This window comes from Bos indicus x Bos taurus, chromosome 19 (assembly GCF_003369695.1).
Source record: "Bos indicus x Bos taurus breed Angus x Brahman F1 hybrid chromosome 19, Bos_hybrid_MaternalHap_v2.0, whole genome shotgun sequence".
Lineage (NCBI taxonomy): Eukaryota > Metazoa > Chordata > Mammalia > Artiodactyla > Bovidae > Bos > Bos indicus x Bos taurus.
Window position 1 is genome coordinate 11945845 of NC_040094.1, and position 14395 is coordinate 11960239.

The following is a 14395-nucleotide window of genomic DNA, read 5'->3' on the forward strand; positions in this document are numbered from 1 at the left end:
GATTCCTGGGTAGGCAAGATTCCCTGGAAAAGGGAATGGCCACCCACTCCAGAATTCTTGCCTGGGAAATCCCATGGACAGAGGAGCCTGGTGGGCTGCAGTCCATGGGGTGGCAGAGAGTCTGACACGACTGAACCACTAACACACACAGCTTACACAACAGCTTTGCCCAAGTTAGTTTGATGGCGTGTGTGCACCTTATTTCCTCGTGTATCAGAGTACAATTGAACTCACTATTTAACCTGAATTAACCACTTTGAGGATATTCTTAAATCAGATTATTTTTATTACCAAACCATTTCTTTTGGTTAAAAAGGCATTCCCCCTCCTTCCCACAACAGGTGTTAGATCTACTTCCCATTGTCAATTAAGATATTGCTAGATATTTTTGTTTGTTTTGGTTTTTGTTTTCTGTTTGTTTTTTGATATATGGCTCCATGAACTTCACAAAGTCTTCATGACAAATTAGGTTCCTTTGTCAGAAAGTCTTAATCTGTTTGGGTTGCAGTAAGAATATGGCCTGGATGGCTTATAAACAACAAATTTATTTCTCACAGCTCAAGAGGCTGGGAAGTTCAAGATCAAGGTGTGAGCAGATTTGATGTCTGGTGAGTTCCTGCTTCCTGGATTATAGACAGTTTTGTCTCTGGCTGTGTCCTCACATGGTGGGAAGGTGGTAGAGCTTTGGAAACTCTTTTATGAGGGCACTAATCACCTTCATGAGAGCCCTTTCTTAATGCTCTAATTATCTACTGCCACCTCTTTATACTTTGCCAACAAAGGTCCGTCTAGTCAAGGCTATGGTTTTTCCTGTGGTCATGTATGGATGTTAGAGTTGGACTGTGAAGAAAGCTGAGTGCCGAAGAATTGATGCTTTTAAACTGTGGTGTTGGAGAAGACTCTTGAGAGTCCCTTGGACTGCAAGGAGATCCAACCAGTCCATTCTAAAGGAGATCAGTCCTGGGTGTTCTTTGGAAGGAATGATGCTAAAGCTGAAACTCCAGTACTTGGGCCACCTCATGTGAAGAGTTGACTCATTGGAAAAGACTCTGATGCTGGGAGGGATTGGGGGCAGGAGGAGAAGGGGCCGACAGGGGATGAAATGGCTGGATGGCATCACTGACTCAATGGACGTGAGTTTGAGTGAACTCTGGAAGTTGGTGATGAACAGGGAGGTGCTGCAATTCATGGGGTCTCGAAGATTCGGACACGACTGAGCGACTGAACTGAACTGAACTGAGCCTCTTTATACTATCACACTGTCGATGAGGTTTCAACATAGCAATTTTGTGGGGGACACAAGAATTAGGTATGTAGCAAAGGCTGAAGCCAAGCTCTGGGTTATAATGAATTTTTAAGGAAACTTATTTATGTAGTATATTATATCATTCCTACTACACCATGGATATTTTTATTTTAAACTTTAACATTTACGAGAATTTAGGAAACAGAAAAAATAGACTCACATAATCCAGCTACCACCACAATGAGGCATCAGTATGTTTTAGTACACTGATAATTTTAGAACATTTGCAAATTTAGTACATTTATATACCTTAATATAATGTTTAAATTCTCATTTTAACATATTTATAATTTATTGAAGGTATGCTAGTTCATATTGAAAGTTTTGGTATACTTGAAACTGCATTCCACTCGACTGAAAAGTAACATTTGAAGAAGAGTACTGAGTTAATGACAAGATTTGACAGTGACAGACTTATCTGATAAATTTTCTTTCCACTGTCATCTAGAATGTTGGAAATGGATGTTTTAATTGATAAACTCAAAAACATTTGTTGAGTACTTACTGTCAAAAATTATAGTAGATTGTTGGAGATCTAGACATTAAAAAAGACACAATCCCCATCCCACAGTGAAATATGTGGTTAGACAGGTCTTCAAGCAAGTAATTATAGTATATTGGAATAAACACTATAATTGAAGGTTGTGTGAGGTGCAGTGGATGCAAGAAGTGGGAGCGTTTAACTTTGCCAGGCAAGAAATGCCTTATTAAATCTGTGATATTTAAGATGAACATTGGACTTTCCTGGCAATCCAGTGGTTAAGACTCTGCACTTCCATTGCAGGGGCCATGGGTTCATCCCCTGGTCAGGGAACTAAGATCCCATATGCTGCATTGTGTGGCCAAAGACAAAAAAGTTGCATATTGAAGATTAAGTTGAAGTTTACCAGGATGTAAGTAGTAATAGGACATTGCAGATGAAAGCAGTATGTGTAATGTCATGGTATTGTAATTGCACAGAAATTGAGGGACTTAGTTTTTTTGTTTCTGAAAGAGTAGGGTGCATATGAGGGAAGAGTAAGAGTAAATAGGGGCTAGAAAATGAAAGATTTTGTGGGTCTCATTTAGGAATTTATTTTAGTTTATTCACATGGCGAAAGAGAAGCTATTAAGTTTCAAGCAGCAGAATTATGTGGCCATATTTGTATTTTTCCAGAAAATTCTCATGCTAGTAACTTACAGCAATGCAAGCTCAATTGGGAGACTGTTACAAGTAGTAGAGTAGGACATGAGAAGGTCTTGAACTTCTCAGTGAAGTGGGATTCTAGAGGAAGAATGCGTATGGAGAGAGGAGATAGAGTCAATCGGATTAAGGGTGGTAGATAGTTACACTTCTCTTCTCGAGCTAGTTTTCCATACCTGCTGCTGCTGCTGCTGCTAAGTCGCTTCAGTCGTGTCTGACTCTGTGCAACCCCATAGACGGCAGCCCACCAGGCTCCCCTGTCCCTGGGATGCTCCAGGCAAGAACACTGGAGTGGGTTGCCATTTCCTTTTCCAATGTATGAAAGTGAAAGTGAAGTCGCTCAGCAGTGTCCGACTCTTCGTGACTCCATGGAATGCAGCCCACCAGGCTCCTCCATCCATGGGATTTTCCAGGCAAGAGTACTGGAGTGGGGTGCCATTGTCTTCTCCGGTTTCCATTCCTACCAGCACCCATATCCTTGGGTAGGCTTTTTCCAGGCTAACTCATGCAACTTACTCTGGCTTCTGAGATACTGGGACGAAAGCAATTATAATTTAGCAGAGGCTTGCAAAACATTTGCATGTTGGGACTTGCCCTCTTATTGCTGGCAACTCTTCTATCACCATGTACTCAAATTAGGGCTAGCCTCCTAGAAGATGAAGGGCTACTTGAAAAGAGTCCACAGGTGTCTTAACCATCTTGGCCTCCTCAGTTGTGGCCCCAGACACATGTGTGAGACCATCCTAGACCATCTAACTCCAACTAAGATGATTCAGACCAGAATAATTAGCCAATCAACCCACAGAATCACAGGAAATAATAAATATTTTGCTTTAAGCCTCCAGATTCAGAGCAGTTTCTTTCATAATAAGAGCTAACTGATACCCTAAGTGACCAAGTAGATGTGAAGTGGGAAAGAAGTGTAAGATGAATCCCCAGTTTGTTCCTTGGGTGGATGGATAAATCAGTTGGAACGCTATAAATATGAGAACAAGTATAAATATTAGAATGAGTCATAGATCATAGGAAATGCATTTTTTATAAAAGGCCCAAGTTTGGAGGGATAACAATACCTTCAGCTTTGGAGGTACTCAATCTTAGGAGTCCATGGGACATACAGGTGAAGATATCCAGTTGGCAGTTGAATATAAAGATCTGGAGATAGAAAATTTGGAGTAAAAGCTGTAGCTATGAATAACATTACTTATTCTCATTTATTAGCTTTTAGAACTCTTTTCCTTGGTATTTTAGACAGTGTTGTCTACAAATAGAGACAATCTCTTCCTTTTCAGTCTGTGTGTCTTTCTTTATCATTTTTGCTGTAACTTTCATCACATGTTGAATAGGAAGGGTTCATGAATATTCATTGCAATATTCATTGGAAGAACTGATGCTGAAGCTGAAACCCTGGTACTTTGGCCACCTGATACAAAGAACTGACTCATTGGAAAAGACCCTGATCTGGGGAAAGATTGAAAACAGGAGGAGAAGGGGATGACAGAGGATGAGATGGTTGGATGGCATCATTGACTCTATGGACATGAGTTTGAATAAACTCTCAGAGTTGGCGATGGACAGGGAGGCCTGGCGTGCTGCAGTCCATGGGGTCACAAAGGACTGGACACAACTGAGTGACTGAACTGAATTGACGAAGAGTTAGAGTAGACATCCTTGTCTTGTTCTTGATTTTAGAGGGAAGGCATTCAGTCTTTCACTATTATGTTAGCTGTCAGTTCAGTTTAGTCGCTCAGTCATGTCCGACTCTTTGTGACCCCATAAATTGCAGCACGCCAGGCCTCCCTGTCCATCACCAACTCCTGGAGTTCACTCAAACTCATGTCCATTGAGTCAGTGATGCCATCCAGCCATCTCATCCTCTGTTGTCTCCTTCTCCTCCTGCCCCCAATCCCTCCCAGAGTCTTTTCCAATGAGTCAGTTCTTCACATGAGGTGGCCAAAGTACTGGAATTTCAGCTTTAGCATCACTCTTTCCAAAGAACACCCAGGACTGATCTTCTTTAGAATGGACTGGTTGGATCTCCTTGCAGTCCAAGGGACTCTCAAGAGTCTTCTCCAACACCACAGTTCAAAAGCATCAATTCTTCAGCACTCAGCTTTCTTCACAGTCCAACTCTCACATCCATACATGACTACTGGAAAAACCATAGCCTTGACTAAACAGGCCTTTGTTGGCAAAGTAATGTCTCTGCTTTTGAATATGCTATCTAGGCTGGTTGTAACTTTGCTTCCAAGGAGTAAGCGTCTTTTAATTTCATGGCTGCAATCACCATCTGCAGTGATTTTGGAGCCCAAAAAAATAAAGTCTGACACTGTTTCCACTGTTTCCCCATTCTTTTGTACATATTAATACCATTTTTCAGGTTCGATGAGTTCCCTTATTTTCCTAGTTTAGTAAGAATTTTTATCCTGAATAGATACTGAATTTTGTCAAATGCTTTCCCACCTTTATTGAGAAATCATCTGGTTTTTCTTCTTTAGTCTGTTAATATGCTAGATTATGTCACCTAATTTTTTTCTTTTTGGCTCTGTCACGTGGCTTGCAAGATCTTAGTTCCCTGACTAGGGCTTAAACCCGGCCATGGCAAAGAAAAGGTCAAGTTCTAACCACTGGACCACCAGGACCACCAACTGATTTTTAAATGTTGAACCAGACCCTTCATTTCCAGGATAAACCCCACTAGGTTGAAGTGTGTTATTATTTTTTTTTACATGTTGCATTCCATTTGCTAATATTTTGTGGTGTGTTTTTGCATGTATGTTTATAGGAGATACTGCTTTTCTAATGTCTTTATCTGGCTTTGGTAATGAGGTCATGCTGTTTGATTTGGAGATGTCTCCTGTTCTATTCTCAGAAAAGATTGTATGGAATTAGTATTATTTCTTTGTCAATGATTTGGTAGAATTTGCCAGTGAAGTCAGCTAGCCTAAAATTTTCTTTATGGAATGATTTTTAAACTACAAATTTAATTTCTTTAATAGATATAGGATTGTTCATGTTATATATTTCTTTTTGAGTGAGCTTTGCTAGTTTGTACCTATGAATGAACTGGTGTAAAATTGTTTGTAATATTCCCTTATTATCTTTTAAATATTTGTAGTGTCTGTAATTATATTAGCTTTCATTCCTGAGTTTGGTAATGTGTCTGCTTTGTTTTTTTGGGGGGGGGGGAGCAGTATAGGTAGAAGTTTATAGATTTTATTGATAAATTAAACAAATTTATTTTGGTTTTATTTACTTTTCTCTGTTGTTTTCCTGTTTTAATGTTATTGATTTCTGCTCTTTATTATTTTCTTTCTTCTGTTTGGTTCAGATTTAATTTGCTCTCTTTTATCTGGATTATAAAGGCGAAAGTTTAGATCATTCGAGATCTTTATTTTTTTCCAATTTAAGCATATGATTTTATACATTTCCTTCTAAGCACTAGTTTGGCTGAATTGCATGAATTTTGATTTGTTATATTTTTATTTTAACTCAGTTCAAAATATTCTAATTTCCCTTATGACTTCTTTGATCCCTATGGTTTCTTTAAAAGTGTGTTGTTTAATTTCCAAATATTTGTGACTTTTCCAGATATCTATTATTGGTCTCTAATTTAATTCTGCTGTAGTCAGAGAGCATGCCCTTCATGATTTCAATTCTTTGAAATTTGTATTATGACCTAGCATATCATATGTCTCGATGAATACTCCAGGTGCACTTGAAAAGAATTAGTATTTTGCTGTTCTTTGGGTAGACTGTTCTGTAAATACCTTATTATGTCAAAGTTGGTTGATAGTGTTGTTTAGGTCTTCTCAATTTTTGGTGATTTTCTATTCTAACCATTGCTAAGAGAAATATTGAAGTCTCCAAGAATAATTAGGAATTTATAATAGCTGTGTGAATAAGAAATATATTTGGTCTCTGCCCCCGCTTTCTAACACAAAGCTTCTAAAACCCTTGTAATTTCCTAAGCAGTGGAGGTGATAGGAGCATCTTACATAGAGGTCCTAAACCCCCTGAAATGTTCTGAGTGACAGGAGCTGCTTTTGTTCTAAGGAGTTGACCTTGGTGGGCTTCTGGAGAGCTTCAGGATGGGAGCTGGTCACCAGAAATACCAAGCCGTGACATAAAGCTTGGAATTTTCAAGCCTGCCCTCCATCTTCAGGAGAAGGGAGAGGGAATGGAGACTGAGGTAATGATTGATCCTACCTATATAATGAAGCTTCAATAAAAATCCCTAAACTATGGGGTTTACAGAGCTTCTAACTGGTAACACTTGCACGCCAGGGCATAGGTATATTCCAGCTTTATGGGGGCAGATGCTTCTACACATGGAACCCTGGTAGACTTTACACTGTGTAACTGTTGATCTATATCCTTTACAATACCTTTTATAAAAAACCAGTCACCATAAGTAAATATTTTCATGAGTTTTATGAGCCATTCTACAAATTATTAAGCCTGAGGGAATGGTTATGGAAAGCCCCAACTTTGTAGCCAAGGTATAAAAATGTGGATACCCTAGGGACCCATTACTTGTGAGTGCCATCTAAATTAAGGACAGTTTTGTGGGACGGAGCCCTTAAGTCTGTGGAGTCTGACCCTATCCAGAGTAGAACTGAATTAAAGTATAGGGCATCCACTTGCTATCCAGAGAGTTGAAAAATTAGTTGATTTGGTGAAAGAAAAAAAAAAAACCCCACATGCTTTGTTTCAGAACTATTCTGTGGGTAGAGGAATAGTTTTCCTTTAGTTGGTATCAAAGAAATGGGATTTGCAAGAATGGCTCCTGTCTCAAGGAAACATAGGAAACATGTAGTTTGTGGGAAAAAGGGGTGAAAGGATGAGGATGGGGAACTTTTGACCCCTGAATGGCTACCTAGCCACCCATGGTATGAAACTTCAGCTGCACTGCAGTAAGTTACTAAAGGTAAAAATTACCAATGGAATTTAGCAGTGGTGGTAGATTCCAACTCCTGAAAAGTTGGCTTATTGGATCTGTAAGGAAATGAAAAATAATAAGAAGCATGCCAACTATATAATCCCTTGGTTATTGGTATCTGTAATAGCCAAAATGGAATGAAGTTCTGGGTCAGGCCTTGTTGCTGGACCTAACTCTGATTTTGGATGGTCTGAACTTTAGTCACTAGTCTTAAAGCTTCCCTCAAAGAGAAAAATTATGCCAGAGCAACAGAAATTAGCTGTCATATCTCTCGTTGCCAAGAAAGTAGTCAACACAGGGGTTTCAGAAACTCCTGAAACCAAGAGGTTTAATGTGAAGGAGCTGTCTCATTTTGTAGATCAGTATCATCAGCCTTCTGAAAAACCTTTACTAAAATGGATAGTGAAAATAGATAAATTAGGAGCAGCAGCTTTGGTTTTAAGTCTTACAGTGTAGAAGAGTTTGTTTGGGTTGATATAGGACTAGAAGCTCACTCTTGGCTCACAGATGGCTGTACATGATACAGACACACAGGACACTATTCTGGAACCAACAACCAGCATCACAGATGACGAAAGCCACCATAAACGGTGTTTATTCTGAGAAGGGGGACCACCTGGCTCCCCCTATAATCACCAAGTAGAACACCACAGATGAAGCCACTGATATGCTTTGTATGCAAGCCATGTGGGACTGGCTTTATATTAACTGGGTTATTCACCCACTGAATTGCCCATTACTCAGGTTATGGTAGGTGCTGTGATTAAGGGACCCCTGTCATATGGGCACCCCATATCACTTTTACTGCTGCAGAATTAAATAACAGTTTGAGAAGTCCTATCAGATTAGCCATTTCATCTTCCCAGGACAGGTCTTACTGAAACCTAAATCATTAGAGGAGTTAACAAGAAAATGGGGGAGAGACAGAGGGAGAATCAAAGGACTTGTCTTAGCAGAGTGAAAGTCTGTGTGTTGTTGAGAAATAGGACAAATGTGGTGGGCATTGATGATGCTGAAATAAGAGGGTTGATGCAGCACTATCAAAGCTGGGTGAACCAGTGAACCAAGGGGACTCACTGCTAGTCCCCCAACATTAAAAGGCCCTAAACAAGTCTGCTCTATTTATCTTCATTTCAGTTCAGTTCAGTCGCTCAGTCGTGTCCAACTCTTTGTGACCCCATAAATTGCAGCACACCAGGCCTCCCTGTCCATCACCAACTCCTGGAGTTCATGCAAACTCATTTCCATAGAGTCAGTGATACCATCCAGCCATCTCATCCTCTGTCGTCCCCTTTTCCTCCTGCCCCCAATCCCTCCCAGCATCAGAGTGTTTTCCAGTGAGTCACCTCTTCGCATGAGGTGGCCAAAGTATTGGAGTTTCAGCTTTAGCATCACTCCTTCCAATGAACACCCAGGACTGATCTCCTTTAGAATGGACTGGTTGGATCTCCTTGCAGTCCAAGGGACTCTCAGGAGTCTTCTCCAACACCACAGTTCAAAAGCATCAATTCTTAGGCTCTCAGCTTTCTTCACAGTCCAACTCTCACATCCATACATGACCACTGGAAAAACCATAGCCTTGACTAGACGGATCTTTGTTAGCAAAGTAATATCTCTGCTTTTGAATATGCTATCTAGGTTGGTCATAACTTTCCTTCCAAGGAGTAAGCATCTTTTAATTTCATGGCTGCAATCACCATCTGCAGTGATTTTGGAACCCCCCCCCCAAAATAAAGTCAGACACTTAGAAGGATGTAAAAAGCCAGAAGGCACAAATTACACTGAGAAACCTTAGCCAGAATTGCCTAGGGTGATAGATAGGTTAACCAAGGTAAAGATTTACCAAGGGGCCAAGGTCTTCTGGCCAGACCCCCAAAGCTATATGTACTTGTGTGGGTAAAGTGGTCAGGTCTAGAGAGATTTCTGAGACTTCCTTACAACAGAGCCCCCACGCACTGTGGTATGGAAACCCATTTATAAAATGCTAATTTGAACTTTAATCAAATTGAGAAATTATAGAAATAGAAGAGTTGATAAGATTATAAAATTAGAAGGTTTTGTGTAAAGAAATTGTGTCTCCTTTATCTGAATGTTTTATGGGAAAGACTATTATGTCTGACTGGGGAATGTGTCCCCTTGCTGTTGTTTTAAAACCAAAATCTGTTGATGAAGTCATGATACAGGCTACAGCTAGGAATGTCAGCATTGGTGGGGTTAAGGTGAAAGTTTGAAGAATAGTATGTTTGAATAGGCTTTATATGAAGTGGTTGGGTCTTTTACCTTGCTTATATTATGGTGATGAACATTTATTTGGGGAACATTTCGCCTACTAAGTATTGTAAAACTGGAACAAATGTAAATCTGCCTTTGAAGCAATATTATTTGGTTAAATGGAAACCAATTAGATTGCCTGAGTTCAAACTACATAGAGTACGAACTGGAGTGCTGACATGGACAAATTCTCTGTTCAATAGCTGTGTATGAAGCATAGACTGGGCTTATTGCAAAAGCCTGTGTGCACTTCCCAGCATTGAGTACTAGGACTTTAGTCTAGAGAATTGCTATCTGAGGGGCAATTACTGGCTTGCTATCAGGCATTAATAAAAACAGCCCATATGACTGAAGGATAGAAAATAATCTTGAAACCTGAACTAACTATGATGTTTCTGGATGGCATCAGAAAAGCACTCTGTCAGGGAAGGCAATAACCCAGATGAGTTCCATAATAACATGGAAATGGTTTATACAGCATCATGCTACCTGTGGAATGCAAGGATCATGTACTCATGAGCAGGGAACCTTTTTTCCCCTAGGACTAACTTTGAAACTATATGAAGAGCTGCCAGATTGTGTTATCACTTGAACAGTACCCTAATAAACAGCTCTCAACTGATTATCATATGTGAAACAGATTGCCAGTTCAGGCTCAATGCATGAGACAGGGTGCTCAGGGCTGGTGCACTGGGATGACCCTGAGGGATAGGATGGTAAGGGAGGTGGGAGGGGGGTTCAGGATGGGGAACACATGTATACCCATGGCTGATTGATGTCAATGTATGGCAAAAACCACTACAATATTATAAAGTAATTAACCTCCAATTTAAATAAATAAATTAATAAAAAAGACATATTACTAATTACAATGTGTAGGACTTATTTATATCAAGATTCAAACTGAGAAAAATGAGATAAAAATTTTGTGACATTTAAAACAACATTAAAACAAATTTGAACACTGGCTGGGGAAAAAAAAAAAGAGCTGCTTGGTTTATAGATGGGAGGTGTAATATAAACAGATAACCAACCTGATCAAAGGCCACTACTCTGATCAAAGAGAGTAAAAACAAATCAGCAAGATGGGCTGAATTGCACGCTGTTTTCCTAGCAGTGGTGGGAATTGAAAAATGATAAAAGCCCCTATGTTTTAGTTGTTACCAACTTATGAATGATGGCCAATGAAGGGCAATGGAAACCTGATCTATTAAAGGGATGCCTGTATGGGGCACCTCTGTGGGAATCACTATAGACATTTGAGGGGCACATTGAACCCAGGTCTCCTACATTGCCGTTAGATTCTTTACCATCTGAGCCACCAGGGAAGCTGGTAGGATATGTCAGTACCTATCAGAAGAATCCCCTTCCTGGACATTTTGAATTTTTTTTGTGTGTGTGATACTCCAGGTCCTATGAAAATCATCTGAAGCATGTTGACTTCTCTTGTTTTTTTCAGCACCCAGTCATCCATTGGATTGAGACTGTAAGGTCCGTTTTATCCTTTCCTTCTCCCACCCCTCCACCATGGGTTGCAGTGTCAGGACAGTTCTGTCCTTCCTCTATGCTACTCAGGGATTAATCTCAGCCTTGTGCTTTGCATCATATGGTTCAGTTCTCAGGGACTTTGCTACTTATACTACTCTGGAGTGTACCTCCAAAATGAGTCCTAGACATATGCTGGTTCATACACAGAAATAGAACCCTTTTTCGTGTTCTCTTCTCTCTTGGATACTCCTCAACTTCCTGCCCTGTGCTGTAGGTAGAATGATGGGGTTTTTTAAGGAACTGAAGTTGCCTGTGCCACAGCAGGAGTAAACCAGAGAGAACAAATGGGGATTTCCCTCCCACAGTTCTTTGAACCCCAGGGACCTGTTTTCTTAGTCCTCTGTCTACAAAGACAGGGTTTTTCTAGGAGTTTTAGTTGCCCAGCTGCCACTGTGACAGCTTCACTTGGGCACCCATCCTCAAGTAAAACACACACACATATGCATACACACACAAAAGGAGAAACTCCTGTATGGGCCCCTTCTCCAGTTTTGACTCTTTTCCTGAATATTGCTTGTGTTGATTTTTTTGTTCAAGTAGTTGCTTTTTTGTATTTTATCCAGAGTATGTAGTTATAATTAGCAGTTAGGACAAGCTTTATTGGACTATGCCTTCTTGGCTGGCACTAGAATCTCTAAATATGTATTTCTTAAATTAGGCATTTAATGTCTGTCTCTTCTATTACATGCAATGTCAGCAGGGACTGTTTTGGCTTTGTGTATTACTGTATCCCCATGCCTAATATAGTTCTTAAGTGAAAGAAAGTGGAGTCGCTCAGTCATGTCCGACTCTTTGCGACCCCATGGACACCAGACTCCTCCGTCCATGGGATTTCCTAGGCAAGAGTACCAGAGTGGGTTGCCATTTCCTTCTCTTGGCATATGCTAAATAGCAAATAGGTATTTATTTAATAAGTGAGTGAATGGACCATTTTCAGACCAAATCTTATTTGATGTTTTTTGCAGCATTCTACACTAAGGATTGTTCTCACCTGGATTCTTTCTTGCCTAGGCTTCCATATTACTGTGTTCTACTGGTTTCCCCTCTTCTCTAGTATTTTTTTATAGGCAAGTTGCTACATCTTTATGATTCTTACAGGTTCAGAAAATGCTTGTAAAAGGGGGACACCTACATAATCAGCCCACAGAGGCATAGGTACAACCTTAGTAATAAATGCTCAATCATCATTTCACCATCCTAGAACACAGAAGGTATCTGTTAATTAAGTGGTGACATACCTTTGCTCAACAGATTCTCCAACTTGGGGATCTGGCAAAGGGACTGAGAACTTCCAGGGAATTTGACTTTGAGGGCAGTGGATTTCATTACAGAACTTGCACAGGACTGGGGGAACAGACTCTTAGAGGGCACAAACAAAACTTTGTATGCACAGGACCCAGGAGAAAGGAGCAGTGATCCCACAAGAGACTGAGCCAGACTTGCCTGAGTGTTCAGGAGTCTCAGGTGGACGCGTGGGTCGATAGTGGCCTGCCGCAGGGTTAGAGACGCTGAATACAACAATCCTGGGACCCACAGGGTGTGCTGGCATAAGTCTTTTTGAAGGAGGTTGCTGTTACCACCATTACCCCTACCACAGTTTGGCCTCAGGCCAAACTACAGAGAGGGAACATAGCCCCACCCATCAAGAGAAAATTGGATTAAAGATTTACTGAGCTTGGCCCTGCCCATCAGAGCAAGACAGATTCCCTCACAGCCAGTCCCTCCCATCAGGAAGCTTCCACAAGCCTCTTATTATCCATCAGAGGGCAGACAGAATGAAAACTACAATCACAAAAAAGTAACCAAACTGGTCACATGGATCACAGCCTTGCCTAACTCAGTAAAACTATAAGCCAGGCCGTGTAGGGCCACCCAATGGACCATGGTGCAGAGTTCTGACAAAACATAGTCCATTGGAGAAGGAAATGAAAAACAACTTCAGAATTCTTCCAGTCCTGTGGCCACTGCTGAGTTTTCCAAATTTGCTGGCATATTAACAGCATCATCTTTAGGATTTAAAATAGCTCAGCTGGAATTCTATCACCTCCACTAGCTTTGTTCATGGTGATGCATCCTAAGGCCCACTTGACTTCGCGTTCCAGAAGTTCTTATCAATATGCTTGCCTTGAGAACCCCATGAACAGTATGAAAAGGCAAAAATAATGACACTGAAGATGAAGTCCCCAGGTCAGTAGGTGCCCAATATGCTACTGGAGAAATAACTCCAGAAAGCATTAAGAGGCAGAGCCAAAGCAAAAACAATGCCCAGTTGTGGATGTGACTGGTGATGGAAGTAAAGGCTGATGCTGTAAAGAACAATATTGCATAGGAACTTGGATTTTAGGTCCATGACTCAAGGTAAATTGGAAGTGGTCAAACAGGAGATGGCAAGAGTGAACATTGACATTTTAGGAACTAAAATGGACCAGAATGGGCGAATTTAATTCAGATGACAATTATATCTATGACTGTGGACAAGAATCCTTTAGAAGAAATGGAGTAGCCCTCATAGTCAACAAAAGAGTCTGAAATGCAGTACTTGGGTGCATCTAAAAAATGATAGAATGATCTCTGTTCGTTTCCAACACAAACGATTCAGTATCACAGTAATATAAGTCTATGCCCCAGCCACTAATGCTGAAGAAACTGAAGTTGAATGGTTCTATAGAGACCTACAAAATCTTCTAGAAGTAACACCAAAAAAAGATGTCCTTTTCATCTATAAGGAACTGGAATACAAAAGTAGAAAGTCAAGAGATACCTGGAGTAACAGGCAAATTTGGCCTTGGAGTACAAAATGAAGCACAGCAAAGGTTAACAGAGTTTTTCTAAGAAAACGCACCAGTCATAGCAAACACCCTCTTCCAACAACACGAGATGACTACACGTGGACATCACCAGATGGTCAATACTGAAATCAGATTGATTATATTTTTTGCAGGCAAAGATGTAGACACTCTATACAGTCAGCAAAAACAAGACCAGGATCTGACTGGGGCTCAGATCATGAACTCCTTATTGTCAAATTGAGACTTAAATTGGAGAAAGTAGGGAAAGCCACTAGGCCATTCAGGTATGACCTAAATCAAATCCCTTACGATTATGCAGTGGAAGTGAAAAATAGATTCAAAGGATTAGATCTGAT

The 14395-nt window shown here is 40.4% G+C and overlaps 1 long non-coding RNA gene across 1 annotated transcript in view; it reads left to right on the forward strand.

The window, feature by feature from the left end:
* Nucleotides 1–416: 416 nt before the first annotated feature.
* LOC113878237 overlaps nucleotides 417–14395 on the forward strand; it is a 46067-nt gene continuing 32088 nt past the window's right edge. The window contains exon 1 of the long non-coding RNA XR_003506949.1: nucleotides 417–608. This is a non-coding gene — a long non-coding RNA (uncharacterized LOC113878237). The remainder of the gene's footprint in view (nucleotides 609–14395) is intronic.